A 7,500-nucleotide genomic window follows, 5' to 3' on the forward strand; every position below is an offset into this window, starting at 1 on the left:
GTTTATGTTAGCTTAAACAGACTTGGATTAGGGTAGGTTAGGTAAAACAGACAGGTTAGGTTAGGCTAGGCTAAACAGACTGAAGTTAGGTTATGTTAGGTCAAACAGACTGAGGTTATGTTAAAAAGACGTAGGTTAGGTTAGGTTAGGTTAAACAGATGTAGTTTAGGTTAGGTTAAAGAGACGTAGGTTAGGTTAGGCTAGGTTAAACAGACATAGATTAGGTTAGGTTAAACAGACATAGATTAGGTTAGGTTAAACAGACATAGATTAGGTTAGGTTAAACAGACATAGATTAGGTTAGGTTAAACAGCCTGAGGTTAAGCCAGAATGAACAGACTGAGGTTAGGTTAGGTTAAACAGACTTAGGTTAGGTTAGGTTAAGTTAAACAGACAGGTTAGGGTAGGTTAAACAGACTTAGGTTAGGATATATTAAACAGACTTTGGTTAGACAGATCTAGGTTAGGTTAGGATATGTAAAATAGACAGGTTAGGATAGGTAAAATAGACTTAGGTTAGGTTTGGATTGGATAGGTTAAACAGTCTTAGGTTAGGTTAGGTAAGGTAAGGTAAGATCGATAGACAGATATGGTGCATGGGTGGGTAGGAAGCAAGATACATATACACAGACAGATACACAGGTAGAAAGCTAGATAGAAATGTAAATAGATAGCAGATAGAGGTAGTTGGATAGATAGATTCAGATTGAGTTAGAGAGAAAGGTAGGTAGGTAGCTAGATAAATAGACTAATAGATAGATAAATAGACAGGTAGGTAGCTGGATAGGGAAATAGATAGCTAGAGAAGTAGGTAGATAAATATGTAGCTAGATAAATAGACAGACAGATAAGCCGCTAAATAGGTAAGTAACTAACTAAGCAGATAGATGGAGAGATAGGTAGGTAGGTAGCTCATTAGGTAACTTGGTAGATAGGTAGATATACAATTAGATAAGCAGTTTGTTAGATAGATATATAAGACGGTAGGAAGATAGATAGGTTGCTATATACAAACATAGATAGATAGATAGACACAAATAGATAAATGAATATGTATATATAGGTAGATAGACAGATAGGTATGTAAGTGGGTAAATAGGTGAGTAAATAGATAGGTTGGTAGGTTGATAGGTAGCTAAATATGTAGTTAAGTACATATATAGATAGATAGGTAGGTAGATAAATAGACAGATGTAAGTAGCTAGGTAGCTTGGTAGACAGATAGATAGGTAAGTAATTAGTAAGGTAAATAGATAGGTAGGTAGGTAGATAAATATATATAGGTAGGTAGGTAGAAAGATATAGATAGAAAGATAGCAGATAGATAGAGAGGCAAGTAAATATCTGACTTGGTAAATAGATATATTGATAGAGATAGAAAGGTAGCCTGGTAAATAGACAGATAGATAGGCAATGTAGCTATCTAGATTGATAGATGGATAAGTAGGAAGGTAGATAAGTAGATAGCTAGCTAGATTGATACACATGTAGATAGATACATAGACAGATAGGTAGGTAATTAAGTAGGTAGGTAGGAAGGTACATAGATAGATAGGCAAACAGATAGACATATAGACAGACACAGATAGGTAGCTTGATAGGAAGCTAGCAAGGTAGATTGACTGACAGGTAGGTAGATAAATAAATAGACTGATAATCATCTAGGTAGATTGGCCATTAATGAGGTAGGTAGGTAAATAGATTAGCCATTAATGAGATGTTGGTAGGTAGATTGGCCATTAATAAGGTAGATAAATAAATGAAAAGGTAGGCAGGTAGACAAATAGACTGAAGGTAGCTAGCTAGATAGGTAAGAAGACTGACTGACAAATAGCTAGGTAGGTAGGTAGCCAATCTGATAAGCAGATTGACAGATAAGTAGATAGAGAGATAGGTACATATAAATAAGAGGTGCATACATACACAGTTAATGAGGTACATAGGTAGATAGCTAGATAAACAAACAAGACAGACAGGTAGGTAGATAAAGATAGATATTGATAGACAGGAAGATATACAGATAGATATTGATAGGCAGGTATATACATATATGCTGTATGTGTGTGCAGGTAAATGCATATACATATACTTATATGTACATATATTTCTAGACATATGGCCAAGTATGCATGCATCTGTATGTAAGTCTGTGTAGCAGTATCTACTTGGACGCAAATGCTTACACATTATACCTGTATTTACTATATGTCTGTATTTCATTGCATGTACTTGTGTACACATGAATAATGAACAGATGTGTTGTTAAAATACAAACCGAAAGAAAAGTAAACACATTTTTCCATATAAATACAATACACGTATATATAAGAAGTTGAGGAATAAAACAAGTGATTTTTGCAATTCATACTTTAATTATGCTGTAAAAGTTATACAAAGGCAAGGGTACATATATCACATCTTGAGGCGGTCAGGTCTGTCTGTACTTCCCTGCCATCTTTTTGAAACAGTTATATCATATTTAATTAACCAAGTTCATCAGCTTCCACTCTTTCATAAAAGGTGAATATCATTTTTTCTTTGTGCTTATCAGTTAGCTTCCACTTTACCAAAAGGAAGAAGACAACTGCAATATGTGCTGAAGAGTGTCTATAGAATGGCTACATGAGAGAGACCACACAAGTGGTGAATAATTACTTGTATTTATCATGTATAATAAGTCCCTATGAGGACTAATGCATATATCTTTAAAAAAATGTAATGTTGATATATCTATGATTCACAAAATTAGATGTGAAAAGTATAGATTTTTTATGTAAAGATTCAAATGTGCTTAGCGATATTTCAGACATGATAAAAAAGATCAGACAAAAAAATTTCAGGATCTAATAATACTTATATCAAAGACATTTATTCCACTGCTGTCCACCACTGATCAGTGTTAAATGGAAAATTATCTACAAGTAACAATTAAGATGGTTAATCTGGTTGCTGATAAGAAGGTTTAATAATTAACAAGTGAGATGAGTGCATGTGGTTTTAGTAACAGCGGGGATGTACTTTGTATCCCACATGTCTGCGGATCAGATTTGCAGGGGAGTACAGAGCACAGTCATGAAAAGTGCATTATTTAACTGCTACTGACACTGAAACACATGAGACATGCTGGATTACACCCTTTAGAAACATCTTTTAAATATAAATACAAGAATACTTGGGTGAACTTTTCATTTTACTGTTATTTCTTACCATGGTGAATAACAAGGACAGATAACATACAGTACATCATTGGACCATACATTATATACAAACCCACCAGTTACTCGTACATGCATTAATGGTCATTTTCTTTTCACAGGAGGAGAAAAAATGCACTTTTTCATTTCATTGATATGTTAACCAAAAAAGAAAGAAAAAAAGAAAGAAAAAAAAGGACTGCTTTTGTAATCTGAATTGTAACAAAGCTTTCATCATAATGTTCAAATTTGAGGCAAAATCTCATGGAGTTATATGCTATAAAAGTGGTTATTTTCATTTTGATAGTACTATAAAAGACTATAAAACCTGAAATGCAAGTGAAAAGGCTAATATAATCGACATAATAGTTCATGGAGTTCAATATATAACATTTTACACTCCATTCTGTGCATGACAGAGTTGCTGATATTAATTCAATCTGATATTTAGATATAAGCTTAATTCTTCATTGCATAGATAACATTTTGAAATTACAAATACCATATATGTATAAACTATAATTCTTCTTTTTTTTTACATAAAGGATGATTACCATAAATCCTGATAAAACATCCAGAAACATGTCTGAGTAAAAATAATCATTACATTTCATAACTTGTATTTAAATTAATTTGATCTTAAATGCATCAAATGATTGGGTAGTTTGATTTTTAGCGCATAAGCTGTAAAAAAACAAAAAACAAAATTTTTTAAAAAATCGTATTGTAACAATTAAACCTCAATCTTTCACCCAATTTTCCTCATCTCTTCAACGAAAGTTAATTTCAGGACTTTGTTTAGCCAAATCTCAAAATTATGATAAAATTTATCTATTAAAGATCTACTTTAATGAACATTTTTGGGGCTAAACTTTATTTTACTTGATTAGTAAATGTCCCTTTTTTTCTGATTTCATCATCATATAAAAAATAAAAATTAACATGAGATATTTAGTTACAAAGCCATTAATACCACTTTTTGTCCTTTTTCTGATTTCCTGTACATATAGAATTTTGGAGTGAAATATATTTCTATAAATTTGAATTGATTATACATAGTAGAATAGCGTCAAGAAAATACCTTCCTGTACTTTAGCACAATAAAATAGATACTTGAATATCCTTTTCATAAATATCTTAGAAACCCTTTCCATGAAACACTAATTCATTTAATCTGTAACCCAAAACCAAGCAGTCAAGAGAGATTCTTGCATGTGCTTAACTTAGCAACTTGATGAGCATTTAGTGTGGGAAAATTACACATTTATGACCTTTTTATTCCACAAAACCTATTCTAATATCAGTCACTCCTAAAAGACAGACATCTTGGCTAGTTCCAAGTGTGAAGAAATCTATCCAACACTACTAACAACAGTCACATTAACATCGCAATCAAAAAGCGATAGCAAGAAATTAAATATTACTTTGTTAAAAAATTATAGAGTAAGACGTGAGAGTATAAGCACATTTCCAATCTGACGGAACAGTACATTTAATCATAAATACATGATACATGTATTCTATTATATTCGTGTGTGTGTCCATGTTAGTATGCATATAGTCGCAAACTAATGTGTACATGTGTATGTAAATAAGTGACTGTATTAATGTACAGATATATGTATATATGGATGTATGCAAGTAAATAAATGTCCCAAAAGTAATACCACTTCTACAATAAGCACAAAAAGGGCAAATTACACAATGGGAAAATGCCATTCATTGGAAGAACAATATGGAATACGTATTTGACCGTAAGAGTCAGTCCTACTGATGAAACTCATCACAAACATACACGTAATTTTGGGAATTAAAGTTACTCTCACCGCATCAGCAGGCAGGTATGGAAAAAACCTTACTTCAGGATACATGTAAACAGGACAAGGTTACACTTCTAAGCTCAAGTCAAAACCAAGAAAGGAACCATTTTCTTAATCATTTGTAAGACTTAGCAATGAGTACATCAAGGTTGTTCACCATCAGCCAACTAGAGCAGTTTCTATGTCCAAACACTAATGATTCATAAAACACCATCTATCAAAAAGGTTACGCTTTATAATAGTGAACATCTAAAAGATAATGGTGGACTTCCATAATCTCCATGGTAAAATTCAGGGAGTATTATTTTGCAGATATGGCAGTATCAGTCGTGACGTGGATAAGAATGGCTGCAAAACTGTGGGTTAACTTTTTCCACACTTACTCAGATATTTTTTTTTCTTTTCTGGAAATATTTGTTGAGAAAATAAAACAGTCCATAATACATTTCCTTGCTATAAGAGATGCTACCACAGCAAATTAGTGGACATAAACCATAAAAATATATTGCATAAAAAAAAAGCTACTGGCTGGAAACTTTTAGCTTGATTCTCCTTCAAATATTTCCCTGAAGTACATACAATGACATTATAAATCAAGAAAATTATAAGATATGAATATTATCAAGCTAATTCCTGACCCCAAATTTGTTGAATACCCTCACAGAATCCCCCACTTTTTCCTTGGACACTGTTCCCTTATTTGCACTGATGCCCTTCATTCATTCTAATCACCCTTCACTCCCATTCTCATCACCCTTCACCCCCCTTTCCCCTTTTACTAATCCCTGTCTTGCCCCATTTACTCCCCCTCTTTACCCTTTTCACTACCATGTTATTGTATATGTTTTATGAGCATTGCCACACACATTTTATTTTAATTATTATCTCATTTTTACACTTTCACCCATAATACTTTACTATAGTGCTATATTTGCTTTGAGGTCTAGCACATTTATTTGTTTTAACCTTTAACCAGTAGCCATTCCCACTATGTAACTTTTAAAAAATGAAGAAAAAAGATACCAACAAAACAGCACATGACCAAAAGACTATTATTTCTCAAATATCACTCCACACATAACTGATGAAAGTCCAACACTATCAAGCTCAAGTTCTTTATCCACGTCACATTACCATGAGGCACAACAGTTTCCATAATACTATTTCTCATTAACAATACAACATTTACATCAGACATTATAAATGGATGGTATATATGCATTAATGTATTATTCAAAGCATGGAGTGTTGTAAAAAAATAATTTAAGAAGATGCATAATGGTAACCCAGTGTACCATTCTGTATTCAGGCATATGAGAGAGAGAGAGAGAGAGAGAGAGAGAGAGAGAGAGAGAGAGAGAGAGAGAGAGAGAGAAGAGAGAGAGAGAGAGAGAGAGAGAGAGAGAGAGAGAGAGAGAGAGAGAGAGAGAGAGAGAGAGAGAGAGAGAGAGAGAGAGAGAGAGAGAGAGAGAGAGAGAGAGAGAGAGAGAGAGAGAGAGAGAGAGAGAGAGAGAGAGAGAGAATGAAAGGGGGGATGGGGGATGGGGGGTGCGAGGAGAGCAAGAAGAGAGAGAGAGAGATAAAAATGAGATGAGAGAAGCAAAGAGGAGAGTAGAGGAGAGATAAAAAAAATAATGAGATGAGGGAAGTGAAGATGAGATGAAATGAGGAGAATAGAGACAAGCCAAAGGGACACAACAGGCCTAGAAAGAGACACAGGGAGTCCAAAATGAGATAAGATATGAATTACATATTTCAAAGTAGATTCTAGTACGAAATGGTCATTTTGAAGGCACAAAGAGAGAGAGACACAGATATGTAAGTCCGAGACAGAATTATCAGAAATGGTACCACAAAAAATGTGGCATATGCAATCTAGGCTTCTAAAATGTTGCAGATTAATAATCTCATACTGCATCTTGGTTCATGACTCCTATCATGGAATACCTTTTGATTCTTCACATGTCCTTAAGACAATGTGAACAAGCAGAAACTCAAGAGGAAATAAGTCCACACTATTCAACAATACATCTTTGCAGCACAGTACATCCCCTTAACCCTTGATATGTAAACTTAGCACTTGAATGGTAAATTAAGTATAAATGCACTCAAACATCTTTATTTGCATTGTAAAAGAGAATGAATTCTGACTAGTCTTAAGCATTTAAAAATCATATCACAAGGAGCAGCTTATTACCATCTCCAACATCAATGTGTATGTTTACATGTGCATGAAAAAAGAACTTTGGGTCAAGGAGTTGCACATTTTACAATACATGGCCATATAGACTTAACATTATAGTTACCTTTATAATGGTACATCCAATAACAAAAGTCATTTTGAATAGATCTTTACCAGACCCACATATGAGTATCAAATTGGTCAAGTTATGGTCTGTTGTGGCATTTTAAAATAAAATTCATTCCATAAAAATGATAATTGTTCAACACAACTTGTTCCCCTCCCCACACCCTATTTGTAGTCT

The 7,500-nt window shown here is 33.5% G+C and overlaps 1 protein-coding gene across 2 annotated transcripts in view; it reads right to left on the minus strand.

Moving 5' to 3' along the window:
• Window positions 1-2,352: 2,352 nt before the first annotated feature.
• The window catches only part of LOC113816546 (uncharacterized), a 16,913-nt gene continuing 11,765 nt past the window's right edge, over window positions 2,353-7,500 (minus strand). For both annotated transcript variants that reach the window (XM_027368578.2, XM_027368579.2), the window contains exon 4: window positions 2,353-7,500. This exon is cut by the window's right edge and continues 2,327 nt beyond it. The gene's annotated coding sequence lies outside the window, so the exon portion shown is untranslated.

Source organism: Penaeus vannamei, chromosome 1, assembly GCF_042767895.1.
Source record: "Penaeus vannamei isolate JL-2024 chromosome 1, ASM4276789v1, whole genome shotgun sequence".
NCBI classification, from domain to species: Eukaryota; Metazoa; Arthropoda; class Malacostraca; order Decapoda; family Penaeidae; genus Penaeus; species Penaeus vannamei.